The sequence below is a fragment of the Lontra canadensis genome, unplaced genomic scaffold (genome assembly GCF_010015895.1).
Source record: "Lontra canadensis isolate GAN:19392208 unplaced genomic scaffold, GSC_riverotter_1.0 scaffold240, whole genome shotgun sequence".
In the NCBI taxonomy this organism is placed as follows: domain Eukaryota; kingdom Metazoa; phylum Chordata; class Mammalia; order Carnivora; family Mustelidae; genus Lontra; species Lontra canadensis.
Window position 1 is genome coordinate 553,674 of NW_022631234.1, and position 14,943 is coordinate 568,616.

The 14,943-nt window shown below is 42.9% G+C and overlaps 1 pseudogene; it reads left to right on the top strand.

Moving 5' to 3' along the window:
* The first annotated feature begins 3,521 nt into the window (after nt 1-3,521).
* Nucleotides 3,522-13,053, top strand: LOC116862405 (annotated as a pseudogene).
* The last annotated feature ends 1,890 nt before the right edge of the window (nt 13,054-14,943 follow it).

The following is a 14,943-nucleotide window of genomic DNA, read 5'->3' on the forward strand; positions in this document are numbered from 1 at the left end:
CACACATCAGGATTGTGGAGGAGAACAGGGTGCCACTAAACCCCCAACAAACACGTGTATGGGGCACATGTGGGGATGAGCAGGTTGGTGAAGGCCCCACTGAGGAAGATAATATCAGGCAAGATTGCAATGGTAACCAGTTTGAGGGATGAGAGAGAGAGAGGGAGAAACATTCAGTGGCTTGTGAGAAGGCCTGAGGCTGGGGAAGCTCCATGAACTGGAGGAACTCACCCAGGCTAGTGAGCAACCAACTGGGTAAGTGATGGATGATGTCAGAGACAAAGACAGGACCTGAGAGCCATTTATGAGAGGGGGATCTCTCTCATCTCATTAGCAGGGGATCCCTTGAAGGGATGAGGAGACCTAACATAAGCTGACTTGAGAGGATCATGACCTTGGAGTGAAAATGAATGTGAGTAAAATCCTGATTGCTTAGTTCCCTATGAGAGGATGGGGACAGGGGAGAGAATAGGAAATGACTACTAATGGTTACAGGAATTGATTTTGGTTGTGATGAAAATGTTGTAAATCTAAGTTAAGATAATGGTTGTACAAGCCTCGGAGTATATAAAATCTGTGACATTGGTGAAAGCACACGCTATGGGCCTTCATTAAAAAAAAAGAAAAGAAAAGAAAATGAGTTTGAGGAGGTGGAGCTGGAGGTGGTAGGGATACTCATCAGGAAACAGAGACCCCCAGTTTGGATCAGGGAGGACACAAGAGTGTTGTAGGTCGGTGCTGGCAGTGAATATGAATTTGAGAAACTCTTGAACTTTCTAGTATGTTGGAAGTAGACTAAGAATGTGGAGTGTCAGGAATGTGCTTCGTTTCTGGCAGACATAACTGGGTGAAGCCAGTTGTCCTTTACTGAGATGAGGAAGTGCAGCAAGGGAGGGACTGGAGAAGAAGCCCTAGTGCTCCATGGTTTTTCTTCAGAGGCCAGAGAATCCACATTTCCTGGTGCAGAATGTGACCTGTCAGGGAGGGGCTGTGTGATAATACAGTATTAAGCAGCCATAGAGCACTGTGCATTTACTTCTGCAGGGACAGTTTCCTGAATGATGCTAATGCCCAATACTAAATTGCCTGTTGCCAGGTTGTGGGATGATGTGGGTGGTCTCCTGGTGAAGAAAGGCAAAACAGCTACACTGGTGGATCCATGATACACCCACAGACATGGTATCATCTTAGTAGTGAACAGTTAGGTGACCAGGAGAGTAGTAGTTGTCCAATAAATGGTTGCTAAGTCTGTGTCTCTGTGTGTCCTCCTGCAGAATGGGTCAGTGTACCTGTGCTTGTCCTGTTTCTGTGGCTCTGATCATGCTTTTTCCTTCCTGATAACTAGGGTGCACCATCCAGAGGGCAGGGCAGAGTCTGCAGGGCAGATTCTCCTATCTGGAAGTGCTTAGTGCCTCAGTTCCCTGTTTCAGGAGAGACCCCTGCAACTTGTGCCAGGCTCTCCCTCTCCACTCATCTGGGAACCACTACCTCTCAGACAAGAGAAGCCAGCATCACCCATATTGGACCTGGAAGCAGGGTGTGGGGCTCAGAGCAGCAAAATGCTGAGGCAATCTGAGAGCAGATTTGGGGTCAAATGAGATCTTGCACTGTTGAGTTAGAGATGCTTATGAAGTCCCTGGTTTTCAAGCAGGTGAGTGGGTTCTGAAGATACTTGTTTGGCAACAAGAGTAAAGCTCAGAGCTGTTGGCTGTGGGGAGGAGGCTGAGATCATGGTAGGGTTAGAGGTGGAGGTGCTGGATAATAATGGGGGCAGCATTTGACTTATTTATTTAATGACATTTCTGTAGCATTCCCAGGACCAGGTACTGTTCTAATGACATAATTTCATAGGATGCATATACATATTGAGAGGATTCTGCTTATACCTTGGGGTATACCTTATACTCTTACTATCCCCATTTTGCAGATGAGGCACAGCAGATTAAGAAACTTGTTGAAGAAAGTCACACAGAAAGTGGCTGTGAGTGGAGGAGATGTCAGCAGTCCAGAATCTGTCCTTTAAGACCACTGACTGCCTCCCATATATAAGTGGTGTGAAGCCCTTCTTTCTGAGCGGGGCTCATTTCACCCTCTGCTGCTCCTGCTCTGCTGGGATCCTTTATCCTGAGGCAGAAGCTCCTCAAGGATATAGAGGATGACTTTTGTGGACGCATCTTGGAAAATTGACTGGGCATTGGCTGTGTGAATGGCCAGGGCCTTGTGAAGTTCAGGTGAACTGAACAAGCAAAGGACCCCAGGACAATGTGCATGTGGTGGGAGCCACAATTTCCTTGAGGAGGATGCAGTCTGACTCTCATACTTCTCAATCATTCCCTGGTTATAATTAGGGGGCAGCAGAAGAACAGCAAAGAAGAGCTTGTTGTGTTCTTCATGGAGAGGGACCTGAGTCTATGCCCTGTGTCTCTGGGCATCTGTGGTGGCCTGTGACTCATGCAGACATGGAGGAGACCCCTGTGCTGAGGCAGCAAAGGTCTGGTCCTGTGGGCAGAGCAGGCTGGGATCGTTTCCAAAGGGCTGGGTGGGCAGGTAGTGAGATGGGAATGAAGCATGTTGGAGGCAGTGTGTCATCCTGTAAGGATCCCCCAGGATTGAGGGATTCTATCATGCAGAACAAACAGAGCAAAGTTGGAAGTGTTCTTCTTTGTTCAGGAAGCCAAGGAAATAAGTGTTGGCTATAGCAGAGTGACGGAGAGGGAGAGAAGCAGGGGTTGGGGGGTCAGAGAGCAGTGGCAGGTCATCCCTATAGGGCCTATGGACCATGTGGGGAACTGTGGAGCCATTGCAGGGCTTTGAGCAGAGGAGGGACATGGTTTTGCTTGTGGATTGAGTCATGCACATAGGAGAGAATAGTCACAGGGAGTATAGTCACTCTCATCTGAGTGAGACATATAGTGAGTCAGCCAAAGTTGAGTAGCACAAGAGGTGAGAAGTCACTCTTTTGAGGTCCAGCATGGGTGTTTCTTGGAGAAGTGTCCTGTCATGACATGTCCATCAGTTCTCAGAAGACCAGAGACTGAGGGGGTGGCAGCAGTGAAGTGAAGTGAACCTTTTGTTGTAAGAAGTCGTGATTTGCATCCTATAGGTGATGGAGTGGGGACAGGCTTTAACAGAAATAGCTGTGGACTCTAGGTTTAGTGCAAATGTAATTCACCAGAGTACTAAGATATGGGGATAAATATCTAACTTAGGAGTAGGTGTGGGTAAGTTCCTGAGTTGGCTGAATGAGCAGAGAGTTCCCACCTAGGCCACAGGTGTTTTGTGGTCAGTTTTCAGTCCTGTCCCAAGAGGAGGCAGGTTAGAGCTGTGGATCTGAGTGTGGTCCCTGGAACATTAGTAACAGAGTCCCCACCATCCCCTTAGAAATACATATTCTTAGACCCACCTCAAAACTACTGAACCAAGAGCTCTGGGGGTGGACCCCAGCCGTATGTGTTTCACAAGACTTCCTGGTGATTCTGATGCCTGTGGAAAGTTGGAACTACTGAGTTAGAGATTCCTTCATGGAAGGGCCTGGAGTCAGGAGCACGGGCTGCTGTGGGAGTCTTTTTGACATCATTGCTGGGTCTCAAGTATGTGGTAAGAGGATCTTGCCCAGGTACAGAGTGGTAAAAGCTGAGTTCTTCAGGTCAAGACCTCCTAACTGACTCTTACCCCCACTTTTCTGGACCTCCCACCTGACAGTGTGTTCCCTTCCCTGTCCTGCATCTCTCTTGCTTTCTCACCTTTATGTCTGTGTCCACAGAGGAGTTCGTGTTGATTGGCTCCTCAGAACCCACTGTGGCAGTGCTGGGTGGGGTCATAATGCTGCCATGTCATGTGTTCCCGGCCATGAATGTGGAGAACATGGAGTTGTGGTGGTTCCGCTCAAATTTCTCAGAAGCAGTGTTCATCTATCAAAACCAGTGGGAGCAGAGAGAGGTGCAGTTGGGCCCAGTACACAGGGCGGACTTCACTGGTGAAGGAATTCCTCACCTGGGGAGAGACCATCCTGCACATCCACAAGGTTCAGGCTTTCGACAACGGGCTATATAACTGCTTCTTTAGAAAGGGAAGCTTCTGTGAATCTGCCAGTTTGGAACTGAAGGGGGTAGGTGGGTCATTGATCTATATTTAGTGTGCTGTAGTATTGGAGCTGGGAACAAACTTGGGGCCAAGTAAATCAGTCCCTCATTTTACAGCCAAAGGAAAGGAGGTGTCTTCACTTATTCATTAATTCAGTGTGCATATAGAATCCCCATGAAGTGTCAGCTCCCCTTCTGGGTACCTGGGGGTATTACTGAACCAAACCATGATCCTTGCTCTGTAGAGTTTATTTTCTAAAAGCAACAAAAGTGTAAACAGTTGGGTTATAGAGGGTGTTAGGTAGTGGTGAGTAGGCATTTGGAGAAGTGGATATCTGGGGGTGAGAGTTCCAAGCATAAGAAAGCTATGTGATATAACCGATTTAGGCATGTGGCAGGTGTGTTGGGCACACAGGGAGGCCACATGGTTAGTGAGAGTGAATAGTGGGGTGGGGAGAAGTGAGAATCCTGGCATAAACAGGTGTTTCTGGACCAGGTGCACAGAGAAGAGACTGATCAGGAAACTTTCATGAGCAGCACATACTTGAGAAGGTACTTGGGATCACCAGTCTCTTCCAAAGGGCCTTTCTGGTTTGTGGTCTGGACTATGAGGGGCACAGAGAGCATGGTGATTGTGGTTATGAAGAGTTAACCATAACTAGGGCTGGAGTGTGTGTTCCCAGGGGAGTGCAGGAGTGGAAACTGGGGAGAAATGGACAGCTGTTTAGTGGGGGAGAGACATATGTGAGAGTATAGAAGGCTTTTTGTGCTGTGTAACAGAGTTTGAATGTAGAGGTGAGGAAATTTTGAACAGAATGATGTAGGGTGGAGGTTTGCTTTGACTGTGTGAGGGAGGATAGATGGAAGTTGAGGAGACTGAAGGCATGAACGTAGTTACACAGAGGAAGGTTGGCTGTCTGATTTCATGTGGGGGCTCTGGGGTGGGAGATATTTGGCTTCAGACTGGTTTGGAAACGAGACACAAATGAGTCAGTAGATTTGGTGATAGGTGAAGGGGGGAAAGGGGACTACAGAGAATCCTAGGGTTTCTCTTTTGCCAATTGTTTAACTGTAGTAGAAATATTGATAATTATAAGTTATTTCCTAATTGTCATGATGCTGTGTAACACAAAGTGCAGAGCTCTCAGTGGCAGATAGCTAGTTATTTAACTTGGGCATTAAGTGAATTTAGCTAGTCTAGGCTGTGTTTGGCTTCTTCTTTTTCTCTTAATTTTTCCAGTTTTATATATATATTTTTAATTTAAATTCAATTAGCCAACATATACTACATCATTAATTGCAGATGTAGAGTTCAATAAGTCATCAGCTGCATATAACACCCAGTGCTCATGTAGTTGGCTGCTCTTTTTTTATTATGTTAGTTACCATATAGTACATCATTAGTTTTTAAAAAATGCAATATTTTATTTAACCCAATATATCCAAAATGTTAACATTTTTCAACACATAATCATTTTCTTTTAAATTAAAAAAATTTTTTTTCAGTGTTCCAAGATTTATTGTTTATGCACCACACCCAGTGTTCCACGTGCCCTCCATAATATCCAACAGCAGGGTCACCTAACTCCCCATACTCCTCCCCTCCAAAACCCTTAGTTTTTTTCTTAGAGTCCACAGTCTCTCATGGTTCATCTCCCCCTCCGTTTTCCCCCAACTCACTTCTCCTCTCTAACTCCCAATGTCCTCCCTGTTATTCCTTATGCCCCGCAAGTAAGTGAAACCATATGATAATTGATTCTCTCTGCTTGACTTATTTCACTCAGCATAATCTCTTCCAGGCCATGTTGATACAAAAGTTGGACATTCATATTTCTGATGGAGGCATAATACTCCATTGTGTATATGGACCACATCTTCTTTATCCATTCATCTGTTGAAGGGCATCTTGTCTCTCTCCACAGTTTGGCGACTGTGGCCATTGCTGCTACGAACATTGGGGAACAAATGGCCCTTCTTTTCACTACATCTGTATCTTTGGGGTAAATACCCAGTAGTGCAATTGCAGGGTCATAGTGTAGCTCTATTTTTAATTTCCTAAGGAATCTCCACACTGTTTTCCAAGGTGGCTGCACCAACTTACATTCCCACCAACAATGTCAGAGGGTTTCCCTGTCTCCACATCCTCTCCAACAGTTTTTGGTTATTGTTTTATTAATTTTGTCCATTCTAACTGATGTAAGGTGGTATCTCAATGTGATTTTGATTTGAATTTCCCTGATAGTTAATGATGATGAACATTTTTTCATGTGTCTTATAGCCATTTGTATGTCTCCCTTGGAGAAGTGTCTGTTCATGTCTTCTGACCATTTTTTGACATGATTATTTGTTTTGTGTGTGTTGAGTTTGAGGAGTTCTTTATAGATCTTGGATATCAGCCTTTTGTCTATACTGTCATTTGCGAATATCTCTCCCATTCCCTGGGTTGCCTCTTCATTTTGTTGACTGTTTCTTTTGTTGTGCAGAAGATTTTGATCTCAACGAAGTCCCAAAAGTTCATTTTCGCTTTTGTTTCCTTTGCCTTTGGAGACGTATCTTGAAAGAATTTACTGTGGCCAATGTCCAAGAGTTTACTGCCTATGTTTTCCTCTATGAATCTGATGGATTCCTGCCTCACGTTGAGGTCTTTTATCCATTTCAAGCTTATCTTGTGAATAGTGTAAGAGAATGGTTGAGTTTCATTCTTCTACATCTAGCTGTCCAATTTTCCCAGGACCATTTATTGAAGAGACTTTTTTCCCACTGTATATTTTTCCTGTTTTCTTGAAGATTAGTCAATCATAAGGTTGTGGGTCTATATCTGGGGTCTCTACTCTGTTCCACTGGTCTATGTGTCTGTTTTTGTGCCAGTATCATGCTGTTTTGGTGACCACAGCTTTGTAGTAAAGCTTGAAATCAGGCAACATGATGCCCCCAGTTTTGTTTTTCTTTTTCAACATTTCCTTAGCAATTCGGGGTCTCTTCTGGTTCCATACAAATTTTAGGATTGTTTGCTACAGCTCTTTGAAAAATACCAGTGGAATTTTGATCGGAATGGCATTGAAAGTATAGATTGCTCTAGGCAATATAGACATTTTAACAATGTTTATTCTTCCAATCCATGGGCATAGAATGCTTTTCCCATTTTTGTGTCTTCTTCAACTTCTTTCATGAGTGTTCTATAGTTCCTCAAGTACGGATAGTACATCATTAGTTTTTGATGTAAAGTTCAGTGATTTATTATTTGTATACAACACCTAGTGCTTATCACAACACATCCCCTCCATAATACTCATCACTGGGCTAAACCATCCTCCCACCCTCTTCCCTCTGAAACCCTCAGATTGTTTCCCAGAGTCCATAGTCTCTCATGGTTCATCTCCAACTCTGATTTCCCCCCTTCAGGTTTCCCTTCCTTCCCCTAATGTCTTCCATGCTATTCCTTATGTTGCACATATGAGTGAAACCATATAATTGTCTTTCTTTTCTTGACTTATTTCACTTAGCATAATCTCCTCCAGTTTCATCCATGTCAGTGCAAATGGTGAGTATTCATACTTTCTGATGGCTGAGTAGTATTCCACTTATATATGAATCACTTCTTTTTCATCCATTCATCTGTTGAAGTTTCTGTGTCTTCTTTGAAGGAGACATTCTGGTTCTTAGCTCACCTGTTTCCTGTGTTGCCTTTCAGACTGGAGGAAATCTGTTTATCTGACCAGTAAGTGACTGTCCAGGTGTCCTTGGGTCTTTTGTTCCACCTAAGTCAAGGTGTCCCCTCTCCTTGTTTCAGGCAGAAACATGTGGACCCTTCTCTGGGGCAGAAACAGAAGCTGGTGGAGGGAAAAACTCTGTTCCTTGAGCTTTCTCCAATCTAGGCCACTGTTTCCTACCCAGTTCTTGGGAACCAGGGGGTGATGGTGGTTCCTGGAGTCTGTTGTGCATCTTGGGTTTATTCCAATGCTGACCTATGTGCCATATTGCTAGCTCTTTTGCCTTCAGTCCAACTAATTCTGTCAGCACTTGGAATCCAAAAGCCAGCTTCTCTGAGATTTCAGGAAAAGAACTATATAAATTAACGTGGTCACTAAGGATAAGAGTGTGACCTTAGCTCCATAATACCAACCAGGGAGAGTGTGTTTTCTCCAGTTCCTGGAAGTTGTGATCACAAAGTGATGGGTAGAGGACTGGACAGACTATGTGTGAGAATGGGTGGAATGAGCTGTCAATGCCCCCAAACAGTGATTGTGTTATCTGAGAAGGATTGACCACTGTTTCCCCAGAGTTCACCTCAAACCCCGGCATGAAATTATCTCTCCTTTTGGGTTATTTCTCAAATATCTCTGTGTTCAAAATCACCAGGTATAGTAATGATTTTTTATACTTATGGAATTTTATATATTTTATCCCTGTAATTTTTTATACAGTGTATGTCAGCACCTGGCAGGAAGTCATTTCCTGTCCAACCTCTCCCCACTCTGCAGTTAGTGTCACCTATAGCCCAGAGGGGAGGCAAGGGTCAGTAGATGAATGCTGAACAGACTTGTTCTGACTGAGGTCTCACCAGCATGTGTTCTCTTTCATTCTGGAGGAAGGCATATATCTATGCAGGTATGCTACTCAGTTTCCTGTTACTGTATCTCCCCTGGGTCAAATCGGCCACCTTCTATGTATCAGACCCTACAATAGGATGGGGTTGGTGTCCATGCTCCCCTTGTCACTTTTGTCTTCTTTCTCTTAAGACAGTAAGGACTATCCTTGGAATGAGAATTCTGCCTCCATTCTGACCCATTCTCTGCTGCAGGTCACTGTTGGGGTTACCAACACCCTCTGAAACCACTGCTCAATTCATACTTTTAATTGTTGCATTGACAACAGAGAGGTTATTTATAAGGAGAGCCTTTATAAATCAGAAACTGTTGTATGTAGAGGATTTCAGAAATCAAGCTTGCCTGCTTAGGACTCATGTCTTCCTAGGTGGATTCTTGATTGTGAATCCAGTTTTCCCTGAAATTCCCACTTTTTTTTTTTCCCTCTGGTTTTGATTTTCCTGTTTCTTGCTAGACCTCTGGCATATTGGTCTTTATTTTGCTTTCTCATTCTCTGACTCCCTGTTGGAACTGGGTTTCTTCATTTAAGCCTCCTTAGGTGTTGAGGAATTAAATAATTTAGAGCAGGTGATCTGAATCTGAGATGCAGAGCCACCACGATATTTATAGATTCCTGAGGTTGGGGTCTGTGAACCACCTGCAATTATATACAATACCTTTTGTATATTGTTGTGTAAGAAGAGCAATAACTTATATATATATATTATAATCATATTATATTATTAAATATATATTATATATTAAATATTTAACATTAAGATATGTGATATGTATGTGTTTTTAAAAACAGCTACTGATAATTGTTTCAAGCATTATCTTTCCTTTCAGGAGAATATTGCTCTTACATAATGGGCTTAATTTGGTTGGGTTTTTTGGAGGCAAAGTGTGAAGATGCAAAAGGAGAAACCTAGAAGAGTTAAAATTCTTTACTAGGAAAAAGTGGAGTTCAAATCAGGGAAGGAAAAATGTGTTAGGAAAAGAGAAGGAGCTGAGAAGGAAAGTAGAGAGCCTGAGATTCCTTTGGAGAGATTATGGGCAGATAAGAGTGGTAGAAGTGAGACCCCAAATCACAGCTGTGGTGGTTTGAGTGGGCAGTATACAAGAGGGTGTGCAAGTTATTTGCATGTATGAAAAGTAATAAACTCCTGATACCTGTTTGAGAGATTTCTGAGAGGACTTATACCTGTTTTAAGCTGTTTGAAAGTAGTCATGTAACCAGATTTGCCTCTGGTTATAATGAGATCATCTTGATCTTCCAGTGGTGTGGGGACAGGAGAGTGGTCTGGGGATCCTAAAGCAATGAAAAGTTATCGAGACGTTCCTTTAGTACTGGGGTAGGTTAAGAATCTGGGGCCTTTGAACTTGTGTAATATGTGCTTTTTATTTTTGGCTGTTTTTATTTATGATCAGGGATATAAATTGTGAGAACAGAGAAGGGGAAGCCAGAGGTGAAGGAAACCAGGGGTCCAGATATGTAAGGCTCCTTAGAGAGCCTCGCTTGGGATATATATGAAAAATGATGATAAGGGACACCTGGGTAGCTCAGTGGGTTAAAGCCTCTGCCTTGGGCTCAGGTCGTGATCCCAAAGTCCTGGTATCGAGCCCCACATCAGGCTTTCTTCTCCGCAGGGAGTCTACTTCCTCCTTTCCCTCTGCCTGCCTCTCTGCCTACTTGTGATCTCTGTCTGTCAAATAAATAAATAAAAATCTTTAAAAAAATGATGATCAAATAATCATATTTAGCATCTCCCCCTTCTCTGCTGAATTGATGTGCATGATATATTTAATTAATTAATTAATTTTAAAATATTTTTTCTCATGAAGCATACTGATAAAATATTTATTATGTTATGTTAGTCATCATACAGTACATCATTAGTTTATTGTTCCATGATTCATTATTTGCATTTAACATGCAGTGCTCATCACAACACATCCCCTCCTTAATACCTATCACCAGGCTACCCCATCCTCCCACCCCCACCCTTTTAAAATCCTCAGATGGTTTCTTGGAGTCCATAATCTCTCTTAGTATCTCCCTCTCTTATTCCCCACACCCCTGCTTCAGTTTTCCCTTCCTTCCCCTAATGTCTTCCATGCTATTCTTTATGTTGCACATATGAGTTAAACCATATGATCTTTGTCTGCTTGACTTATTCACCTAGCATAATCCCCTCCAGTTCCATCCAGGTCAATGCAAATGGTGGGTATTCATCCTTTCTGATGGCTGAATAATATTTCATTGTATATATGAACCACATCTTCTTTATATATTCATCTGTTGAAGGACATCTCGGCTCCTTCCACATTTTGGCTATTTTTCCTGAGTTAAAAAAATATATTTTAGGGGCCTGTGAGTGGCTCAGTTTCTTAAGAAGCTGCTTTTGGTTCAGGTCATGACCCCAGGTCCTTGGATCAAGCCCCACATTGGGCTCCCTGCTTAGTGGAGACACTGCTTCTCCCTCTCCTCCCTGCTCTTGCTGCCTCTTTCTAGCCATTGGAGTGGGTGGAGTGGTGGAATGTTGAAAATCTCAAGCAGATTCCTTGCTGAATCTGGAGCCTAATCAGGGGCTGGATCCAACCACTCTGAGATTATGACCCAAGCTCAAATCAGGAGCCAGATGCTTAACTGACTGTTGCAGGTGCCAGTGTTTTAAAGTATGTGTGTGTGTGTGTGTGTGTTTTTAAGATTTTATTTATTTATTTGAGAGAGAGAGAGAGAATGAGAGACAGAGATCATGAGAGGAGAGAGGTCAGTGGGAGAAACAGACTCTCTGGCAATCAGAGAGCCTGATGTGGGACTTGATCCCAGACTCCAGGATCATGACCTGAGCAGAAGGCAGTTGCTTAACCAACTGAGCCACCCAGGAGCCCTAAAGTATGTGTTTTAAAGTATGCCTTGTGTACTTGTATTTTGATCTCCCCCATTTGTTTCAAGAAAACCTAGCTTTCATGATGGATATGTGGCTAAGGATTGAGAAAACAATTTGAGTGAAATCTGGGCATAGATTCTTCTTTTGAGGTTGTTACACAGGTGTGTTAAGCTTTATGGCTTGACTTTTATGGGAAGGCTGTAGCATCATGGCTGTGTGTGTGTGTGTGTGTGTGTGTGTGTGTGTGTATGTATGAGCGCGTGCACACGTGTAAGAAATAAACGCATCAGGGAATGTTTCCAAAAGATATTTCCCTGTAACTCTTGCATCAGTGTATTTCAGAAAACTAGATATAGACCCTAATGTGTTCAGACTTCTCAAAGCCTTAACAAGAAACATGTGGTTCTTTTGTAGATTGGTGGAAGGAAAAGTTCCTGACTTGTGACTTACTTTGAGTTCTTTCTGGGTCCTCCTACTGCTGCTCCAGGGTGGCTGACCTCTCCTCAGCTTGCTGTGGTGACACAGATGTTGGCCCCATCAGTGGTGGTGGGTTTAGATGGGGTGGTGAAAATCATATAGGTGGGTTGGTGGGTGTGGATGATATTGGATGTTAAGAGATACCGTTCAGTTTGGAGTCCAGTCTTGTCCTCCTGGATCAGTCTTTAGTTACTTCTCCTTGTTGGTGGGGTGTGTGCTTGAATCACAAGATTCTAATCTCAGGATGCTTAACCCTGCCCACATGCATCTAGTAGTCTGGTGGTGGGGGTGGTTAATGTGTGCCTTGTTATAGGGCAAGGGAGACCTCAAATGATTGGCAATTGTCTCTGCAGTGTCTGTCACTCTGGATCCAGGGTCTGCAGATCCAAACCTTGCTGTTTCTAATGAAAAGTCTTGTGTGACCTGGAAGGATACAACTAAGGACCCAGGAAAACACTGTAGCATCTTAAGTCAGGAAGGCATCACATCAGGGCGCTGTGTCTGGGTGGTGGATATCAGGAATGGAGACAGAAGTGAATGGTCTCTGGGTGTCTGTAGAAGAGATGTAGAGAGGACATACTGGTACCAAGAGTGCCCAGAAGGGGGGTTCTGGGCTGTGGGAGTATATTTGCAAAATTACTGTGCATATTCCAACTTTGTGATTCTGCTATTCTGTAGACAAGTTCCTCACATGGTGGGGGTTTTCCTGGATATTGAGGAGGAGATGTCTCCTTCTACAATATGACTGATGACTCCCATACATTCTTCTTCCCTCTAGCTTCCTCCTCTGGGACTCTGTTTCCATACTTGATGTAGAAGTCAGGAGACATGTCCCTCACCATCTGCTCTGTGGTGGGTGGGCCTGCAGATACCCCTGTGCCCCTTCCTTCTCCTTTGGAGGATCCTATGAGCCTCTCAGGGCAAGGGCTCAGGTCAGGCTCTGATGTTGATGGTGCTCTTCCAGGGGCTGAATCTCCATTACTCCCCTGCAGCCCTGAAGTTATGTTCCCATAGGACCCCAACACTGTCCCAGATTCCTCATGGTGGCTCTTTCTGGAGTTGCAGACACCCTGGGTCAAATCTTCTGGGTAGGTCCTGGATGACCTGGTGTCTTGCCCTCCTGGTTATAAGAATAGTCAGTTCACACCTTATGCTCATGTAGGAGAAGTTAAAAGTTAACTGTTGTTTGTGCTGATTTGGAGTACATTGAATTTTCCTATTGGAAGTCATATTTGTTTTGGTAATAAAAATTATTTCATGGAGTCTTTATATTGTTTCTATATGAAAGGAGGTGAAGGCTGAATGACTGCAGAATTACATGGTGTTTGTTTTATCTAGCTTGAGTTGTGTAGATGAACCCAGAGGCAACAGAAATTTTCCAATTTCTATTTTGGAAAATCTACACTCTGGCCAGAGACATTGGCCATCCAAAAATTTCTGGAGAAATGGATGGGTGATGACTTTAAAAACAGATAATCTAATATTTTATTGTATAAACTTCCTATTCTGAAATAGATGAGAGACACTTATCATATCTTAGTAAATTTCTGTTACTTTGAAAAACTAGTGTTGTGTTAAATCAAGGAATGAAGGATGAGGATCTGGGTTTCCCTTTTGTGTCAACACCAGTTGGAAAGAACAGAACTGCTACCAGAATAAAGTGTTCATGGTGAAGAGAATTTTCAGATGCCAGGTGAACTGAAGAAAGCATTGATCATGAGCACGGTTCCAGGATCTATATACTGCCTCTCAGTACTTCCAATCCAATGATAAGGGTATCAACTACACATGTATAAGGAAGCCAGACTACTTAGGACTCAGCCTTTCATGCACAAAGGTGTATTTACTCCACAGGTAGAGAATTCTGATCTGCTATGCTTCTGGGAGAGATGAGAAGACACAGAATTATAAATGGAAGAAGGAAGTCACAGATATCATTTTCTGCCTGTGACCCATGAAAAGGCTGTAGTAAGGACTGCATATTTTTTTCTTTCTTGTCATAAGATGTGTTTATTTGTATTTATGATCATTTTCTTCCTCTCTCTTCTTACCCTTATGATTTTATTCAAGTTGTTGATGGATATATTTAAAACAGAGCCTCTACAGGAAACCATCAAAATTCTATAGGAGAACACAGGCAGAAGACTCTTTGATCATCTCCAGAGGCAAGGAGTACAAAAGCAAAAATGAGCTGTTGGGACTTCACCCAGATAAAAAGTTTGTCACAGCAAAGGAAACCATCAACAAAGCTAAAAAAACAGAATGGGAGAAGCTATTTGGAAATGATAAACTTGCTAACAGGTTTTATCCAGAATCTGTAAAGAAGATATTAAACACAACAAATATGAACTAAATAATCCAGTTAAGAAATGGGTAGAAGATACGAATAGGCACTTTTTTCAAAGACATCCAGATGGCTAACAGACACAAGAAAAGGTGCTCAACATCATTCACATGAGGAAATACAAATCAAAACCACAACTAGATACCACCCCGATAGTTCAGAATGGCCAAAATTCATGACACAAGAGACAATAGGTATTGGCAATGATGTGCAGGAAAGGGAATCCTCTTTCACTGTTTGTGGGAATGAAAACTGGTGCAGCCACTCTGGAGAAAAGTATGGTATTTCCAAAAAAGCTAAAAATGGATCTACCACAAGATTTAGCTATTACACAACTAGGTATTTAGCCAAACTATGGAAAGAGCCCAAATGCCTGTTGACTGTTGGGTAGCAAAGAAGGTGTGGTATATATATAAGGGTAAACATGATGAAGGGATGGGATATGACATAAGGACGAAATTTAAAAAAAATTCTAAAAAAGGAATTGATAAGATATTGGTTGGGAGAATAAAGAATAAGAAAGTGGAGAGTATTTGCTAGGCTGGAGACTAGAACAAAGC